Here is a 20,250-nt window from a genome sequence, read left to right on the forward strand (position 1 = left end):
TCTCTCTGTTAGTCCCACCTATACTTCCTGCCTGGCCACTGGCCAATCAGTGATTTATTTATTGACCAATCAGCAACACATTTGACATACAGACCATCCCACAGCAAGAATCACCATCATTACCATCATTGCCATCATCACCATCCATCACCATCATCACCACTACCGTCACCATCAAAATATTCATCAGCATCATTTAAACAAAGGCCTTTAACAATTTATAAAAATTAATTCAAAATAGAGCACAGACCTAAATGTGAAACTACAGAGAACAACATTAAAGACAAAAACTAGATAACCTTGCCCAGCGTTGTAATCACACCTGTAACTCCAGCACTCAGGAGGTTGAGGCAAGAGAATTGCAAGATGGAAGCCAGCAGGGACTGCGTGGTGAGACTTTGTCTTCTGAAGAGAGGGAGGAAGGGGGAAAAGGAGGGAAGAAGTGAGTTCTCGAGTCCTGAGAAGATGCAGATTTGATGGCAGTGCTTGGGACTCAGTGATCAGCCTAGACTACGATTTGAGACCAGGAGACACCCTGGAAAAGGCAGTGCTGTGAAGACCTGAAAAGATGTGCAGGTGCTGGGGCTGGGGGAAGGGAGGGATGGCCAGGTGGAGCTTAGACACCTCTAGGGGGGTGAAATTATCCTGTGGACACTTCATGGCCAATTTTGTTCTCATTTGTCAGAACCCACGGAGCAGATGTGAGTGATCCGTCACGTAGGCTTCAGACTGTGTGGCAGTGATGTGGAGTGTGCATTCATTGACTGTGACACAGTCTTGATGAGGTATGCCCTCAGTGGGGAGCTGTGACTGTGGTGGTAGGAGGCACAGCCGTACGCTCCCCATCTTCCCTCAAATTTGCTATGAACCTGAAAGTTCTCTGGGAAGTAATATCCTCTAAGAAAGAAAATGAATGAAAGAAAAAAGCTTCAGATTCCCGAGAGAGTCTCAATCCTTGATCCTACAGTGTCCTTCCTTCATGATCCTACAGTGTCCTTCCTTCATGACATGGGTTGGGTTGCTCCCTCGCCCTGCCATCAGTGGCTCCTGGGACAGGTGACACATGACAAAGACTCACACAGTTGCACTACTAGCTGGGCCAGGCTTCTCCCTTTGTTTGCAGGCCGGCTAACACAATATTCTGCTCTTATCTTTTTCCCGAGGGAAAGAGGCAGCTGGGTGCAGAGCAGGTCGGAAGACTTACAGACGAGGTCCGTTTCTACTGCTGCTTGCTGTGTGACCTTAGGCCGGTCACTCCCCTTCTCTGATGCCGACAGGGCCCTTCATAGCCAGTCCTCACCAGAGGCCCTCGGTCTGCAGTTGAAGCCTTTCTCCAGCTGTGAGTCACAGCTCAGATTTGCATCATTATTAAACAGTAGCCGCCTCTCAGGGCCGCGTCTGCTCCTCACTGCTGCTGCGAGACAGAGAGAATCAATTTGCTCGCTGGGGAAATGAAGACATTATTATCTCTCCAAGATGTCCTGGAATAGGGACCCTACTGAGCAAGCAGGCCTGTCTGCCTGGCTCCATGACAACTGAGCCAGGGATGTGGAGGCTCCCAGGCAGAGGTCCACTTGGCCTTGCCTCCTGTAGGGACCAGAAGTATGTGGCCCCCAACCAACCTTTTTTGTGTGTAGACTTATAACTGAACATAAGGGGTTGGAGAAATTGCTCAGTGGTTAGAGCACCTGTTGTCTTTCAGAGGATAAGGACTTCGTTTCCAGCATCCGCATGGTGGCCCACAACCGGGGGACCTGATGCCCTCTCCTGACCTCTACAGGCATTAGGCACACACGGGGTGCATGCATGCAGGCAAAACACTAACACACACAAAATAAATTTAAAACAAAACAACAACCCTGAACTTGTAAAGGGAAGAAGGCACAGATCGGGCTGGAAGCCTTCAAAGGGGGCAGAAATGGTAGGGGCTGTTGTGAGTTACAGGTATACACAGGACCAGTCTAAGCTAGAAAGTTCTGGAAGGCATTGGGTGAGTGAGGAGGAGACCTGGGTGTTGAGACTCTGTCCCTAATACACATCTCAGGCCCAGAGCGAGGAGGCAGCTATAGGAGAGATGTGGCTGGAAGACGCTTTGTGAAGTTATGTTCTGGCTGGAGACCCTGAGTCAGAACTGAGTCAGAACGGGAGAAACACAGGCCATGTGGAACTGCAAGCCAGACAATGACATCATCACTTGGGGACACTGGTGCTCCATCCTCACAGTCAGTGCCCTGAAGTCCTATGGGCATCTTCACAGGCTAGAGGACGGGCTGAGACCATCACCCAGGCTGATAGCCGGCAAGGAGGGACCTGGAGTTCTCCCCTCAGGTACTGGGCCCTCATGCCTACGGATGAACCACTGGCCAATGTGGTGTCCCCAGTCATGGTGGATCTTGTCTGCAGCTTCAAAACATGCAGAGAAGAAGCTGGAACCCCATCAGGGTGTGGGAATTACTGTACCGCATTATCACATCTAGCGTCAAGAACATAAGGCTTCTCCTGAGTGGGGTCAGAACCTAGCTAGAGTCAGGCTGAACTTGGGGGCTGAGGAGGAGAGTGATGCAAGCTGAGTCTGCCCAGAGGAGGGTACTCAGGAAGTCAAGACAGCGCCTACCTTTGCATCCCAGGGCGGGTCAAGGTATCTGGGGCCCCTCAACCAGCAGATGAGCAGGGCTGGGGCTGGCGTGTGAAGAATAGCCACACTTCTTCTTTGCAGCCCCAGAAAGCAGATTCAGGCCAGGTAGAGAGAGCATAGAGGTTCCTGCTCAGCCCAAGGAGATGTCCTGACCCATTAGAGCCAGTGCCCCACAGCCGTATGAATCCCTGAGGGTGAAGTAAGAACCCAAGGTAGAGATCCAATCTGTTCAGTCACCATTGAGCTACTCAACTCTTTGCACGGCTGAGCCATCAGGCCCCTTCCCAACCCTTTGTGTGAGAAGAAATAGAATTTTGGTCCACCTTTTAGAGACAGAGACAGAGCTCAGAGAAGTTGAGTGCCTTGGCCAAGGTCACACAGGAAGGCAGAGCTGTCACAACATCCAAGTCTAGCTCCAAGTCTTATAGGGAGTGGAAAGCAAGTTGATCAAGGTCACCTGCCATCTCCAAGGTCTTCCAGAGGGTGGGACTCTTGGTCTATCTGCCTTCCGGTCTCAGACTCTCAACTCCATCACAGTCTCCCCGCCCCATGCCTTCTCTTCTCCATCTTTCCAGCAGCCTCTCAGATGCCCCCATCTCACCTGCTTGGGAAGCCCAGGCGTGCTCAACCTTGGTTGAACACTGGAGTTCCCTGGGGAGCTTTGAAGCACAGCAGTGAGCCTCAGAATCACACCCAAAGGTGCAGCCACCAAAATCTAGGGACAGATACCTGACCAGTGGAATGGAGCTCAAAGTCAAGAAACAAACCCACACCTGAAAGACTGATGTAAAAATAAACTCACATGTCCATGACTGATTCATTTTCAGCAAGAGGAACGGACAAACCATGGGGAAAGGATGGTGCCTGATGGAGCTGGGACAGCCGCTATTCCCTATCCCACATCACAGAAAATTAGTACTCCCAAAGGAGTCAACACTCTGAGGCTAAGGCTAGAATTACAAACTCCTGGAAGAAAACAGAGGCGGCTCTTTGAGACCTTGTATCTGGTAATGGATTCTTGGACAGGACATCAAAGAAGGCACGAACAACAGCAACCAAACAAAACAGACAAAATGGAGCTGCGAGCATCCTCTGCTGGGGCAGTGGGGTCTCCCTCCATCACCCACTCCCTCCTGCCATCTGCTTCTTGTGGGCAGATCTCTGAAGACTTCCTAGAGGGCTGGCTGGCAAGATAGAAATCTCTCTCTCTCTCTCTCTCTCTCTCTCTCTCTCTCTCTCTCTCTCTCTCTCTCTCTCTCCCTCTCTCCCTCTTCATATCTCCATATACAAGGTCTCATTGTGTAGCCAAGTCTGACCTCTCTTGATCTTCTTGCCTGAGTGTTGAGATGAAAGGTGACCGACTGGGAACTTCTTTTGTCCCGTCCCATGCACATTGTACAAATGGGTAGAGAATTAGGGAAGGGCGTCACCATGCACGGAAGCTGTGCCCTTTGGGTGTTCAGCAGACAGTTTCAGGGGCGGGAGGCCTGTGCTGAGTTCCTCCCTAACCTCTTGGTAGACATGAGCCCTGGTGCGGGTCGCCAACTTCCCTGACACTCCAGTGGCCCTCACCCATTGAGTACTGGTACAACCAAGAGTTACCTGCTGAAGGGTGACCGGGAGTGATATGTCAGAATGGAGTGGAAGCCGGGGAAAGCAGCCCCCACCCCGGATGGCCTCACGCCCCAGAACATCAGGACTGAGTGCTCGCTGACACAATCCAGACCCCTCTCCCAGCCGTTTTTAGACCAGGCACAGGAAAAGGTATGTGTCTCCTGGGTAACATCACGGTTCGTTGATAAACATCCACTCTTCCATCAGGAGGCCTGGGTATTTTTAGGAAGGTCCTCTAAGAGGCCACAGGACCCCAAGAGGGCTGCCATTGTTCTAAGCAAACGGAGCAGGTGACTCCTACTGGCCATCACCTTCCCTCGCCACACCTGATAATAGTACTGAGATTACAGAGTGGTTGAGAGCTGAGAGGGCAGAATGGGATAGCCTGGGAAGCATGTGCGCCTTGACCCAAAGAGGTACACACTATTTGCCTTTTTCAGAGATGAGCTGTCATTCACTCGCTAGGCATAGCTAGGCCCCAGCACAAGGCAGCACCACGCAGACCCTGGACTCTGCTTGTTGCTTGGAGGCCACTTGATGTTGTTTCCTGTGTCTGGCATTTGTCTGTCGGGAGGAGGGTCCAGGCTCAACCTTCAGGCTTCCTGACTCCCTCCGGAGGGTGACCCAGTGACGACTCCTGCTGCCCTGAAGGAGGGTCCTGGGGAGGCAAGCTCTCTCCCAGTAGCTTGAGCCCTCTCATAAAGGAAACGGGGCAGCTCCGGGCTCTGTATATGTCTGTGGGGATCGAGGCTGAGGCTACTGCTGGAGGTTGCAGAGCTGGAGAACTGCAGGTGCCCCAAAGCCCACTGTCCGCTAGAACCTCAGCCAATCCCAGCTCTGCTAGCCACCCAGCCTTAGACGGAAGCCAAAAGCACACCCAGGCAGCCAGCTGCCTAGCACGAAACAGCTGAGGAATTGAACCAGCAACGAGAAAGGTGGCTGAGTGCTGGCCAGCCACAGACAGCTGGGCATCTAGATAGGAAATACCACCAGCCTACTGCGCAGCAAATCTGTATGCAATGACCAAGCCCTGCGGACAACAACCCTGGGCATGGGAAAGCAACAGAGGGGCCCACACAAGAAACTGTGTGGGGTACTTCTAGAATCTTCCCCGTCTCTCCCCAGGATAGCGTGAGGAGATGTTATTTTTATAGTTTCAAGGACAGAAAACTAAGACTCACGAGTATTTTACAAAAAGTCCAGTATAAAAACATGGAGCCCCCAGGACAAAGGAAAAAAAACCCACTTTCATGCTTCTTTAGGAACCAGAATTTCACACAAGAAATTTAGTTAATAGGTTTGGCTTTGCCTGGAGCCTCAAGTCACAGAATGAGTAAAGGACCCAGAACCATGGTGCCATTTAGTCAGGGGTTCAAATCCTGCCCTGTCACTCAGTGCTATGTGACCTTGAGAAAGTCTCTTTGCCTCTCAGACCCCAGGCTTTCTCTACTCTTTTAAAATGGAGGTAGAAACAGTGCCAAGATCACACGCACTGGTGGTTGCAGCCGGCCAGAAGACAGTAGGCCTGAACTCTTCATTCAGGAACCTTCCATGAGGCCACTCAGCATTTCTGGGGTCCTGGAGCCCCAGAGGCAGAACTCAGTCTTGTTACGCTCAGTATTATCATGGACAAGGGGACGGGTGCTTGTCCTATGATGTTAAATGTCACCCTCACGGTGGTAGGCACTCTAGGGGGCTGCTTCCTCCTCACAGTCCTGAGACTGGGGTGGATGCTGAGGGTGACCAGAAAGGGATCATGGGAGCTGTGTCCTCCTCAGAGAGCTAGTTCCCACTTCCTGGATGGACCCCAGTTGCTTCTGCCATCCCTGAATTAACATCAGGGCATGGAGACTGGGGTAAAGCTGCTCTCCCCTGCCCCATACTCCTAGGGCATGAGCCCCAAGACTCATGGTGGTTTTGGAGGGCAGGAGACAGATGAGAAGTCCGGCCATCTTGATTAAACAAGGCCACCACCACTACATCATGAAATCCTACCTCTTCCAGCTGTTGTCTTTCTTCCTGGGGAGGCACCGAGGTCCCCTTGAAGTCTCCTGATGCTGGGCTTCGGAGCAAACTCTAGAGGAGGAAGAGGGAAAGCAAGGGTTAGTGGGGCATGTGCATGTGGCTTCTGGGGTCACTTCTGTCCAGACACACACTCTTATCCCAGGATCCCCTCCCCCTCAACACTGTACCAACAGAGACTTCCAGAGCTGCCCAAGCTTCCCAGATGGCATCCTCTGTCTTTCCAGTTTTCATCCCCATATTTTTGTCCCCCACTCCAGCCCTAGACAACCTGGACTCATGCACCCAATACTGAACAGACCAGAACACCAGCCTGAGCATGTTTGCTTTGAGCTGGAAAGGGCTTTCTGAGCAACTGAAGGAAAGTCCACCATCACCCAATGAATGCAGGCTCTTTGGGCAGGTCTATAATTTCAAGTACTGTACATGAAGAGATACACAAAGGGGGCGGGAGCATGGAGGTGACATCTCAGTTCCATAGGGTGGCTCAGAAGCAGCTTCTCCTTCTCCATCTCTCCTATCACACTGAGGAGGAGTGACAGGAGAAGGGCAACATTCAACACATCCTAGTGACGTATTGGCTAGGCAAGGCTTAGACTAGCCCCAGGAACTGGCTTGTCACACACAGCTGAGTAAAATAAGCAAGGCTTGCAGCCACCAAGGCAGAGAGGTGGGAGCAAGGTCACAGTTGTGACCCTCTGACCACAAGAACTGAGCCAAACTGAACAGAGGAGGCCCTGTCACTTCATGCCACCTAAGGCAGAGACCAGGACGCCACCATGAGAAAGACTGCCCACTTCAGGGTTGAAGACCCTGAGCACAGAAGAGGTAAGTAAACGTCTCAAAGTCTAAACAGAAAGTTTTGGCAATACGGGGACTAGATCTCAGATCTGAGGAGCCCAGGGTGACAAACGTACTGCTTCCACGTGGGACACGTCCCAGTGGGACAGGGATGAGTTTAAGGTCTCCTTCAGGAGAGAGGTTCTTAGTATGTTAACTGGTGGGGAGTGGTATGGCCGGGGCCATGGCTTGGCTTTAGTTGGCTATCTGTGCAGTGTCATCCGGCTGTGTGAGCCCTGGGAACCTAATGGATCATGGGTCAGAAGAGTGCTGCAGTTGAAGGAATCTAAGGTACACACACACACTGATACACATGTTCACATGTATGAACATATTCACACCGTGTATGCATATGTGCACACTTGGACATATGCACAAACACATACATGCATGAATGCATATATGATGTGTGTGTGCATGCACACAAAAGTGTGTTCTCTCACACAGACACGTGTGCATAGAGACTTTTCATTTTGGAGGGGTTTTTGTTTGTTTGTATTTTGGAGACAGAATCTCACTGAGCCCAGACTCACTGCATAGCCAAGGCTAACCCTGAACTCCTGATCCTCCTGCCTCCATTTCCCCAGGGCTATAAGCTACCACACCTGGCTAGAGTTTTCATTTTCAGACCCAGAAGTGAACATTCCTACTTATCCATCCGAAATACTCAGTAGAACATTAGCACAGTCTGCGGATGTGATCCACGTCTATTGCCATCTGACTGTGTTGCACACACCTCTGTGACACACAGATAACAAATGGAGCCTTAACACACAGGATGAACACCTCACTTGTCTGTAGCATTGCACCCTTTTGAGTGAGAATGCCCACACTCTTGGCTCTTAACGTATCCCACGGTACTTGTGGACCAAACTTCTTTATCATCTGCTTATCAGATACCAACGGCCATGTCCATTTCAGGCCAGGAGAACCTTGCTACCACCGTGCCTTGGTGTCCATGGCAGCATGTCTATATCAGATAGACTCATGGTGAAGTACAGTCAGAAGGTGCCTCTTGTCTTGGTTGTAAACCTGAAGCAAGGGTTTTGCTTAGGGGATGGATGTCTGTTCGGGTCCTCTCCCAGGGGCTGAGACACAGTGTCCCAGGACAAAAGGAGGAGTCTGATGACTGGCGAAGACAGATGTCCAAGGTTCCACTGCCCGGGGCACCTCTGAGGAGCAGGCACTGCATTTACTGGCTCAGAACTGATAATGAGTTTTTATGAGCTCAGGGGAACACTCAGAACACGTATTAATGTCAAGCATGCCCGTCAGCCATGCAGCTTGAGTGAATGTCACACATTAACGAAATTAAAGGCTCCAGCCAGAGGCAGCTGCAGGCTCATGTCAGGAGGTTGAACAGGCCCTGCTCTGACAAAATCACTTTCCACATCAGCTGCTCCCACCGGAGCATCTCTAGGGCAGACGGATCCCACCTTCCTGCACCCTAAAGGAGATGAACTGTCTCCACATAGCCAGGAAAGACCAACCTCCCGCCAAGCCTCATCCCACAGGAGGCCACTCTGCTGGGATTTCATTCCTATCCCTTCTGCCCCTGGGGAGGGTGGTTGTCACCCATGTTCCAGCCAGAAAACCCCTGGGAGACAAGAAAAAGGGTCCCAGGAAACAAGTGTGAAAAGATGGTAGCCAGATGTGGGTAGTGACCCTTGACCTGTTGAAAGGAAAGGCCAGGAGCCAGGCAGGAGGGCCTCCACTCCCACTCAACTTCCACTCCTGTAGACCAGATTTACCTCGGGCAAAGCTCCCCCTGAGGTCTGAGGTTGGCCACAGCTGAAACCAAAAACCTAGCTCAGCAAGTGGCCTTGAGCACAAGGGATCCCCTTACACAGAGCCCCAAAGTCTCACCTGGGAGAAAGAGCCAAGTCTGGTAGCTTGGAGGCCGATGGGGGACTCCCCGAAAAAGGCAAAGGCGGAGGCAGCGAAGAGCCTGACGCCAGGCTCCAAGATCGCAATCACTGTAATTTTAAGTACATCTAATAGTGCCAATTAATCTAATTAATTATGACCTCACTTTTTATATGATGCAGTCTGGTTTCTGAGATGCTAAAAATTTATATTGAAAAAAGCGGTACTTTAAAATTTACTACAGTGCAAGCTTGGGTTGGAGGACTTGTGGGCATCTCTCTCTCTCTCTCTCTCTCCAGTCCCTTACCCTTTGATTGAAATACAGCAGTCTGGGGATGGAGAGATGGCTCAGCAATTAAGAGCATTGGCTGCTCTTGCAGAGGACCCAGGTTCTATTCCCAGCACCCACCTGGCAGCTCATAGCTATCTGTAACACTGGTTCCAGAGGCTCTGATGGCCTCTTCTGGGCTCCTTGGGGACCAGGCACACGTTTGAAGTATACACATCCATGCAGACAAAACTTCCATACACATACACATTAGACAGATAAATAAGTACAGCAAGCTGACACAACAAGGTGTACCCCTTTGATAATGCCCCCCCCCCCCGCCTTTGGAATGTTGTCTCCTGAGTCCTCACAACACAACGCCCTTATGAAACCAACAAGCTGTCCACTGTTCTGTGGTTTCCCACGTATCCTTCCTCCTCCAGCTCCTTCTTCTAAATCCTTCATCCCCATAGCTTCTACCCATGTGCACCCAGGCTCAAGTTCACGATCGCCTGTCCATTGACTGCAGAGGAGATCCAAAGCTTCGCTGCCAGTGTCCAGCCTCCTGCCATTCCTTCCACCCTGCCTTCATCTCTGCTGTTCCCTCCAGCCTGCCATCTCTGCTGTCACAGCAAGCTCCTACGTGTACAGTGAGCACTGGGTCTGTCTACCGTGGGTTCTGTGGCCTCCTTCTGCAGGGATACAGATCTTTTATCATCTGATCCTCACTGGCCCCCGGGCCCATCTTCAGGACCTCTCGGTAGGAACATACACCTGTCAAAGTGAACTCACCTGAACCATCCCGCCAGCGTGCTGGGCTCTACCTTACAGATATTCTCTCCTCCTGGAATTCTTTGTCCTTTCCCAACTCTGAGCTTTACTCCTCCCAACGTTTGCCAAACACCTAACCACCTTCAAAACCTCCCTTCAACCATCTTTTCTGATGACTCTTCCCAGTATCACCACAGATATAATAAAACACAGTTCTCTTATGGTCCCTTAATAATTTGTGTCTGGGTGTGGGGGTAACATAATATACATGTTTTGTTTTTGTGATTTCTTTCCCATCTACCAGACTATCGCCTCTGCCAAAATAGCGACAGTATCTTCCCCCATTCATTGCCCTTTCCCTTGTGAGCTCAGGCCCAGGCTCAGTAAATAATAGCTGGATAGATGGATGGATAGCTGCTAAGAGAGATGAGTGGTAGGCGGGTAGAGAATGAGTTATGAAAACTTGTGGCTGAAAAAAGTAGTTAAAATGGAGTTGTAGGAATGGAGGGACAGAAGGTAGGTGGATGAGTGTGGGTGGATAGGTAGATGGTTGTGGGGGATAAATGAATGAATGATGGGTGCGTGTATGGATGGATGAATAGATAGTGGGTGAGTGTGTGGATGGGTGTAGGTATGGGGGCTGAGAGATACAGGTAAATGGGTAAGCACAAAGACAGTTGGGTGAATGTGTGGGTAGGTGAAGAGTTGGATGGGCTGGTGGGTGGATGATAAAAGGACAGATGGAGGACAAACAGATCTATAAGATTATCAGTTAAGGGGCCAAGAACAAGGACCTGAGTTTGGATCCCCAACACCCATCAGCACTGTGGAGGCTGAGAGAGAAGGATCCCTGGGCTAGCTGGCTGGGCAGTCTAAACAAATCAGGAAGTCCCGAGTTTGGTGAGAGACCCTGTCTCAAAAAATAAGGTGTAGAGTGGTTGAAGGTGACACCCAGTGATGACCTTTGGCCTTCACGCCACACAGACACACACACACATACACACACACACACATACACACACACACACACACACACACACACACACACAGTGGTGAATGTGTTATGTGTATTTATTTACCACAATAAAAAAAAATTAGGAGGGAAGGGGAGTGACCAAAGTGAGTGGTCCCTAGCCACAATCCTTGGCGCCTACCCCCTCTTTCCCTGAGGCTTCTGCCCAGAGAGCAGATGTGTTGCCTCCCCATCCACAAGCCAGCATTTAATTAGCAACAGCTGGACTCTGGAATATTCCATACATTGTTCCCAGATAATGTTGAAGAACATGGGTTTAGTCTCTCCATGTGGCAGGACCCAAGTCATCAGGTTCCAAGAGGAAGCCAGCCAGCCTTTGCCTCGCCAGCTCCTGCCCGAACCCCCTCACTCGATCCCTCTCCCTGCCCCAGTCTCTCTCCCTGTCTGCACCTCCCTTCTTTACCCTGGCTCTTGATTCACCGTTGCAGCTTCCCAAATCACTTCCTAGCTCCTGGTGAGTCCCGAGACCAGGACCCTGGGTCTCGGGTCCTGGAAGAGGCTGTGGCGTCCAGATGCAGCTCTCCCTGAGCACCTTGCAGGGCATCCATGCCAAGTCCCCGGAACCCAGGCTGGCCCTTTGCCATCCTAAGGCATTGCTGCTGACAGATAAAAGCTCCACAGTTCATGGCTCCAAACCAAGCCATGGCTTTGTTTTGCTTTGTTTTAAATTAGCTACATGGGGGGTTAGCTTGGGAGTAGAGGGCGAGCAGAACTCAGGCATGCTGGGATGCATTCCTGCTTCGTCTTGTGTCTCATGGTCCCAGGTGGCCCTTAATGAAGCTGCTGGGGTACTGAGCATATCCAAGGCCCAGCAAGACTCTCCACCTGCACTTGTCCTGTGGGGGGTAGGGGTGGCGGGGGCTGCTGTCACTCAGCCTCATCAGGCCTAGTAATGAATCTCTGAGTCAGCCTACTAATTGTGTCCTGGTGTCTCAATAGGATGGTATTGGGACCATAGCATGCTCAGAGAGGGATGAGTAGAGGGCCATCCCAACAGCACAGGGGCTCCAGGTACTGCAGCAAGAGTCCCCCAAGGGTCTTACAGGATGTCAGGATCCCAACCCTTTCTCTATGAGGCCTCACCAGGATTCAATTGCACATGTAGACCGTGGCTCCCATCACCTCTGTTTATAGAATGGGCATGTTGCTCGTGTTTCCTTGCATCTGGTGGGTGGCAGGGGGAATGACAGTAGGATTCAATTTAAATGTGAAGCGAGGTCCTGGGGTGTTCCTGGCCATACTATTCTCTGGGCCAGGATCAGGCGATTCCAGATAGGATGAAATGGGGCGCAAAAGCAGCTTGATGCCCGTTGATGGCAGGAGGGCTCTAGGGCCATATAAGACTCCCAGTCTGAGCCAGTTAGCTGTTGTGGGCCTGAGGAGGCCGAGAAGACAAGTGCCAGTGTATCAACCCCATGAATTAGCATAGAAGCTGTAGAGTCCTGGTGCCCACTGTTAATAACACTCCTGTCCCGCCTCCCATCTGTTCAGGGGCTTGGGGACTGTCTGTGACAATGGCACTTGCTAGACAAGAGTCTCATTGTGACTTCCTTTGCAGATCTGCCTTAGACAGTCAGGGGGAAGGAGAGTGTATGGCCATGGAGCCCTCCTGCTATCAGCTGGTGCCAAGCTGCTTTTGCGCCCCATTTCATCCTATCTGGAATTGCCTGATCCTGGCCTGGAGAAGAGTATGGCCAGGAGCACCCCAAGACCTCACTTCACATTTGAACTCTACTCTCATTTTTCCCAGATGCAAGGGAAACATGAGCAACATGCCCATTTTACAGGCAGAGGTGCTGGGAGCCCAGCACACATGTGCAATTGAATCCTGGTGAGGCCTCACAGAGAAAGGGCAGGGATCCTGACATCCTAACTATTGGCTGCTGCTCACCCATGATTGCAGACTTGCTGGTCATTTGACAACAGAGGAACGTGCAAGCCTTAGTGGCTTCAGGGATTTGTCTACAGAGGTGGAGCCCAGACTGCTTGTCCCCTGGTCCCAGGACCCATGGTCTTTCTGTAGAGCCACCTGCTTGAAGAAACCTGTGGAAAACGTGGGCTTTGCAGGGCTTCCAGCAAGAGGTGGGTGTTCCTACACAAGAAAGTGAGGTTCAAGGGGGCCCAAGGCCCTGTCCAAAGCCACAGAGCTAAGCCTGGAAGAGGGAGGTTCAGAACCCAGGGCTGCAGTCAAAGCCACTCAAGCTATGACACCATGCCACTGGTAACCAAGACCATGATGTGTGTCCTTCCACGGAGACAGCCAAAGTTCCGTGCTCCCATGCCATTGGGCTGCCTGTGTAAATACGGCTAGTGTCTCCAAGGCTTCTGGAACCTCCCACGCTCTGACACCAGAGTCTAGAACAAAGCCAGTCTCTGCGCTGGTGTTGGCTTTGCTATGAGTTGTACCGCGCATGCCACATGGCTGCAATGTGCAGCCTTAAACCTGTGAGCTACACGTCTTCGGCTATTTTGCCTCCCAGAGAAGCGGTATTTAAAAAGCCACATGGTGGTAATAGAGATATTTTAAAGCGGCCACCCCGCCGCTAGAAAGGAAGCCGAAAGCTGAGAACTTGAACCTGCCGCTGAGGGAAGAGCCCAGCCTGTGGTAAACCGCAGCTTTCCTTCGCAGCTGGGGCTATTAATTCCGGCTTTATAACCCACAGGAGCCCAGGCGAACTGCACCTCGACTCTTTGTAATTCTTCCCTGCTCCCACATAAATATTCTCGAATGCAAAAGGGGCTGCAGGAGGTAGGAACACAGGGCTATTAGCATTTTGATAGGGTCTCCCAACACGTGAGGCTACAGGGCTTTAAAATTCATAGTACAGAGATTAATACAGCCCTTTGCAGCTCCCTTCCCAGTTGGAGATGGCCAGCAACTTTTACCCCCTTTAGGACCTTGGTTGAGAAACAAAGTTAAAAATCCAGAGAGCCTAGTTCCATCCTAAGAGAGAAGAGCCAAGGCCGTTTTCTATGTGGAATGTGTCCAGCCCTCCGAACTCTAAATGACAGAGTCAGGAATGAGGGCTGGAAATGTCTGTACTCATAGGCAACAAGGCCAAGTTCCTAAGAGGAACCTTTGCCTATCCCCAACAGCTTGGCTCATCTGTTTGTCACGGACAAAGCCTAGCCTCTCAACCCCAGCATCTCTGCCTGAATCACTGTGTGCCAGAATATTAGCCACCTGGGATGAGAGGCTTAGAGAGGAACTTCAGCTCCACAAACCCCCTGAACCCCAGAAACTCAACCTAGCTGAGGAGACAGGAAAAGTGACGAGCACAATGACACAGAGTGGGTGACCACCCCAACTCTGCTGGGGGGGCTGCAAGAGAACGGGGCACTCTGAGAGGAGACCTCCTCCACCAGCCTGTGCTCATCAGCTGCTCACATCTTTGGAAGGCTTCCTGGATCTTCCTCAAGCCAGGCTGATGAAAACACACTTGTCTTTCACGCCTCAATACCCCCAAAAACCAAAACCCAAGATGGCAACACACACATCACTCTTGTGTGACCAGGACACTCAGATGCTGTTAAGAAAGGCTTGCATCACGGTGAGAGGCAGGGAGAAGACTGGCCTCCCACTACCTATCAGCCCACCCAGAGAGTGCAGGACTCTCCTCAGGTTCTAGAGTAATGAACTTTGTGGGGCTACATAGGAACTAGAAGACTGTTTTCTTCCCCTTGTAAAAAGATCACTCCCGAGGTTATAGTTTTATTGCCCTGCATAGGACACTAAACAGTTTCATATCCTCTCCCGATGCCTGTACCATCACCGCCTCTGGTTCCCCTCAGAACTGCCTCCAACATCCTGCTGGCTCCTTCCGATTGAGTCACATCGGCCTTGGACCACGTTCACACTAGATTTATAGGTGGGTCTGGTTTTAATTTTTTCTCAATTATACTGACAATACATGCTCAATTATATGTGTGGCATGTCTGTATATGGACCTACATGCATATAAACACATGAACACTAATTGTCAGCAAAATCTCTGCAGAGATCTCTGAGTAGCAGAAATCAAATTGGCTCATGATGGCCCATGTTCATTGACTGCTGGATTAGGAAACATCTAGAAGACACGTCTCTGGGGATGTCTGTGGGGTGTGTCCAGAGACTGTTCAAAACAGAGAGGATTGTGCGCTGGCACTATCCTGTAGGGTAAGGTCTAGAACTGAATAGGAAAGAAACTGAGAGCTGAGTCACAGCATCCGTCTCTCTCTGCTTCCTGAGTGGATGTGATGTGACCATCCACCCCAAGCTCCGGCCGCTGTGACTTCACAGCCCTGATGAACTCTCTTAGATCACGAGCTGGAAATGAACCTTTCTCCCCTTCAGCTGCTTCTGTCAGGTAGTCTCATCACAGCAGTGAGCAGAGTACCTAGTACTTAGTACCTAGTATCTTCATCAATGAGTGGTTCATGAATGGGCTGAGTCTGGTTGAGCACTCCCTGAGCTGAGCACTGTCAGGGGCTTCCTGGGCAGTAAAGACTGGGGAAGCAGGGGCTAGAGAGGTGGCTTGGGGGTTAAGAGCCTGTACTACTCTTGCAGAGGACCCAAGTTTGGATCCCAGCACCATTATCAAGTAGCTCACAGCTCCTGTAACTCTAGCTCCAGAGGCTCTGCTGCCCTCTTCTGGCCTCCATGGGCACTACACTCACAGGCTCATACCCCCACACAGGCACATGCATAATTTCAAGTAATTTTTGAAATTAAAAAAAAAATGGAAAAGCAAAAATTAGCATCAAAGGCAGCTGGGACATTTGAAACTCACTTTCTCTACATGAGTTAAGGCAGGGTGGACTTCCCACCACTTTAGCCGGTGGTGGCCTGCTTATGAGGTGGCTATCATCTCTTGCCTGATTCCTCAGATTAGCTCTTCCCAATAAATTAGTAAGATTTCAATATTTTATTACATTTATTAATTGTGTGTGTGTGTGTGTGTGTGTGTGTGTGTGTGTGTCTACGGCCACGTGTGTGCCATGGCATTTGTGACACTCAACTTTGGAGAATCAATTCTCTCCTTCTACCATGTAGATTCTGAGATCATGCCGGATCATTGGGATTAATGGCAATTACCTTCTCCCACTGAGCCAATTCTCCAGCCCTCAGGTTTTAATTTAGTTATTTGGAACATTCTAGCTTGCCTGCCTCCATTTTGGGTGGCCTGCTAGGGCCTAGTAGAGCTCAATCCAAAACAATGGCCTCTCATAAACTGTAATTAACAGTACACACACACACACACACACACACACACACACACACTGCACAGGGGAAATATGGAAAGAAACACAGGTAAACTGTTACCTCTAGGTAGTTGGCGCATGTATGTGTGTGACTCAGATAATCAAAGAAAGAAAAATGGGTAAATTCAATTTGCTAACTGCAGATTCATGCCTGCTCCTTTCTGAGAGTCCTTGAATTAGGAGCGAAGGCAAGCTGCTTGTTTCCCCATCAGGCACTTTCTTAAGGCCTCAAGGGATGGACTAAAGCATTGAGGCCTGTATCCTTTGATGAGGAAGAGTAGCTTCAGTCCTTACACTGTGGGTGAGCACAGCAGGTATCCTGAGATCCCAGGTCCAGACACTGAGAGCCACATCTGAACCCCACATCTGAATCCCAGAGCCTGCCTATCCGTGTCCTCACAGATGCCTGCTGCCTGCCTCCCAAGTGGAGAAGGAAGAAATAAACACATCTGTCGGGCTGCCAGGGTCAGGCTTGCAGAAGATGGTGTCCCCACCCACTCCCAGAACACAGAGTATGCTGAGAGCCAAGCTCAAGTTGCGCCAGCCTGGAATTGAACTCACATGTGTCTCCTCACCATATGCAAGCAGGCTCTGGTGTCCATTTATGCCCTTCCCATCACGTGGGGACAGTGGACACACAGAGGTGACTCCCCCCACCCCACCTGCTCCAATGGTATCATCGCCCCCAACCACAATGAAGGACTGGTTGACTACTGCATCATAAAGCGAGGGGAGCCTGCCTTCTGCCAACAAATGTCTCAGCGTGTTGGGAGGGCTCCAGCCTAGAAATGCCAGGGGACATGGCTGTGTCTCTGACTCACTGACCTTGGCCAAGTCACCACGCCTCTCTAAAACACATCTCCTTGTCTTTAAAATAAAGGGATCCAAGCCCTAGATGTTTTCTAACATCAGCCTTTCTTCACTGGCTCGTCATCTTCCCAGGGTGTTTTACAGTCACCGGAGACTCTCCTAATATATTAACTCTCACAGAAGTGCCTCATGGAGGGGGTCACTGCTGGCCAAATACAGATGGAAATTAGGTTTTGAGGGAAGAAAGTTATGATGTAGTAAACCAAACACTGCAAAAGAAGGCGAGCGGGGGCGGGGGAGGGGTGGGAAGAGATGCCTCACCAAAATGGAGCTATCATGAGAATCAGCTCATATGTGACATTGCACGGACCACAATATTTAGTTAGGTAGGTAGTCAGCCTGGTAAATATATTTTCTTGGTTTCCAAACACCTGTGGGCTCAGGCAACACTATTTGGGTAAATGCTGATCTCAAAAGCACCTCAAGAAAGGACTCTATTTTCTCCACTTCTCAGCAGACACCCACACAGTCTTCCTCTTTAACTGCAAGGAAGAAAGGAGAAAGATCGGTTCAGAAATGTCAGCTGCTAAGGAAGGGTCAACACTGAAAGATGCCTCTCTAGGTGATCAAGGGCCCGAAAAGACACAGGAGACCTCTCTTAGAAAGAAGACAAGGCTCATGAGCCTGACCCGAGGAGATGCATCTGCTTGGTTCCTGGCTGAGTTCCTGAGTTCAGGAAGCTGAACAACAAGCCCTTTTCACAGCTGTCTGTCGAAGGGCACATGCATGTGCTCACGGGGCATATATAACTGAGTTTTAGTTCATAGCCCTTACCTTAGTTACTTTTCTAGTCTGGATAAAACACCATGACTAAAGCAACTTATAGAAGGAAGAGTTTTGGGGTCTCGGGGGACAGGAGTCCATGACCACCATGGTGGGGAGCATGGCAGCAAGTGGGGCAGGCATGGTGCTGGAGCAGCAGCTGAGAGCTCCCATTTGATCCACAAACAGGAAGCAGAGCAGGCTGGGAGTGGCCCAAGTCTTTTGAAACCTCAAGCCTGCCCCCAGTGACATACCTCCAACAAGGCCATACCTCCTAACCCTTCTCAAACAGTTCCATCAACTGGGGACCAGTTATTCAAACACAGGAGCCTATTGGGGCTATTCCCATACAAAGCACCAAACCTACCACATAAATGTGGAGTCATTTCCTATTCTAAACTTCCAGGCATCCTGACTGCAGGCCACAGGTCCTCATCCTTTGCCAGCATGCTCCATTTACTTTTTCCACTGGACTGACTGATCATCCTCTTTGTGAGTTCACTGGTGCCGCACAGATTCAAACAGCACCATGCAGCACCGTCTAATGCAGCACTACATACTGATGAGTGAACTGAAGCCTGAACAGGCTGCTGGCGGCTCTTCCGCAGTGAACTGCGTTCAGATCACCCAAGCAGACTCTTCAACATTCTAACGTCCAGCAAGGCACCAGTCCGAATCTGGAGCACCGCCCAGACCTCTGGGCAAGGAAGACGTCCATGGATGACTATTTGTGGCATCTAGCCTAATTCAGACCTTAGGTCACATGGTCACATGACTAGTGACAGATTCCTCAGGCCCTTGGCTGTACCCAGAACCTCCATGGTTCTGTCAATTTGTTTTCTTCTAATATTGCCAGACATCAATAATTGATCTTGGCACTCCTTCCAGCTGTGCCTGGATAAAACAGCCCCATGCACCCGTCACAGGGCTCAAGGCAGACCCTACTAATTGATCAGCACTGACATTTGAGATAAAATATATATATGCATGTCCGCCAGGTACTGTCACAGCATGTTGCTCCTGCTGGTCAACACTGGTCCCCAAAGCCTGACTTTTCTCCCAGTACATCAGCCTTTCTGAACCCAGAGGGATTAGCAGAGACACAGAGAACGAATTGGACCTAACCTAACCCGGTTCTTTTTCTCTGCTGTGGTATTGTTTTGTTGTTGGTATTTTGTTTGCTTGTTGCTGTTGTTGTTGTTGGTGGTGGTGGTGGTGGTGGTGGTTGGTGGTTGGTTTTGGTTCATTCTCCCACCCCCAGGTTTTTAGAGATGACGAACAGGTCCAGAGAGGCCTAGTGCCTGGCTCTAAGGTCACCCAGAGAGTCTGTGGTAAAACTAGAACTTGATTGATATCACACCCCAACTTCTAATCTAGGACTGTGTCCCCTCACTCCATGGAGTTTCTCCTGGTCCATTAGGAACCCCTGGTAAAGTCACAGCTAGGGCTGGTAGCCTCATTTCACTCTGCCTAATCACGCAGCTCACTTCTTCCCTGCTAAGCAGTAAATAGCAAGTGTCAGCCCAGACTGGCTGGTGACTGGGCTCTCCAGGCAGACAGGGCCAGGCCCAGAGCAGGCCCGCCTCCTTCTCGTGCTGATCCTGGGCTTTAAGAAAGAGATTTGCACTAATGCGGCTGAGATTGGGAATCCAGCATCGCTGAAAATTGCCCTTTTGCGAGGTGCTAATACAACAACCCTGAGGAAAAGGCAGCCCAGTGGAAGAGGCTGTGCAGAGGTGTTCCTGTGCAGCCCAGGAGACCTCTGTTGTCTCAGGCTTCCTGTCTTTATTAAGCTTTGCAGACAAGCGCCCAGTGCGTCTGGCTGCAAACGAAACCCAAGCTATCTCATTTTCTTCCCTCAGCCAGGCCAGGCCCTCCTTCTCACATCCTCCCCTCCCCCATGCGTGGCAGAGATCAAACAAGGAAAACAAACTAAACACAACCTAAAACCTTGCTAGCATCTGCAAGTCTGCCTTTCGGAAGCTGATCCTGGGCCTTGGGCTGGCGTTGCAGTGGGGCAGCTTCTCTTCGGAGCTGGTGGGTGCTCTCCTACTGAGTTGTGGGGCAGAGGGACGTGCTGGCCTGCATGACTGTCAGCAAGGGAGGCAGGACCCACAAGCTGCCAGCTTGTAGGGTTTTCTTGTTGCCCCTGGGCTGGGAGGACAGGGCAGCTCCGTGTCAGAGGACTGGAGGCGGCTGTCTATCCTTCGGTGCTCACCAGTGTCCCACACTCAGCCACTCTGTCCTCCCAGTCACATCACCTGCTCCGCCACTACCACTAAAGCAAGCAGCAGGGCTTTGTTCGGGCTCACACCACCCCGAGAC

The 20,250-nt window shown here is 50.7% G+C and overlaps 1 protein-coding gene across 1 annotated transcript in view; it reads right to left on the bottom strand.

The window, feature by feature from the left end:
* The window catches only part of Tspan18 (tetraspanin 18), a 141,744-nt gene that overhangs the window by 111,434 nt on the left and 10,060 nt on the right, over positions 1 to 20,250 (bottom strand). The window contains exon 2 of the mRNA XM_059260981.1: positions 6,245 to 6,325. The gene's annotated coding sequence lies outside the window, so the exon portion shown is untranslated. The remainder of the gene's footprint in view (positions 1 to 6,244; positions 6,326 to 20,250) is intronic.

This window comes from Peromyscus eremicus, chromosome 4 (assembly GCF_949786415.1).
Source record: "Peromyscus eremicus chromosome 4, PerEre_H2_v1, whole genome shotgun sequence".
Taxonomy (NCBI): domain Eukaryota; kingdom Metazoa; phylum Chordata; class Mammalia; order Rodentia; family Cricetidae; genus Peromyscus; species Peromyscus eremicus.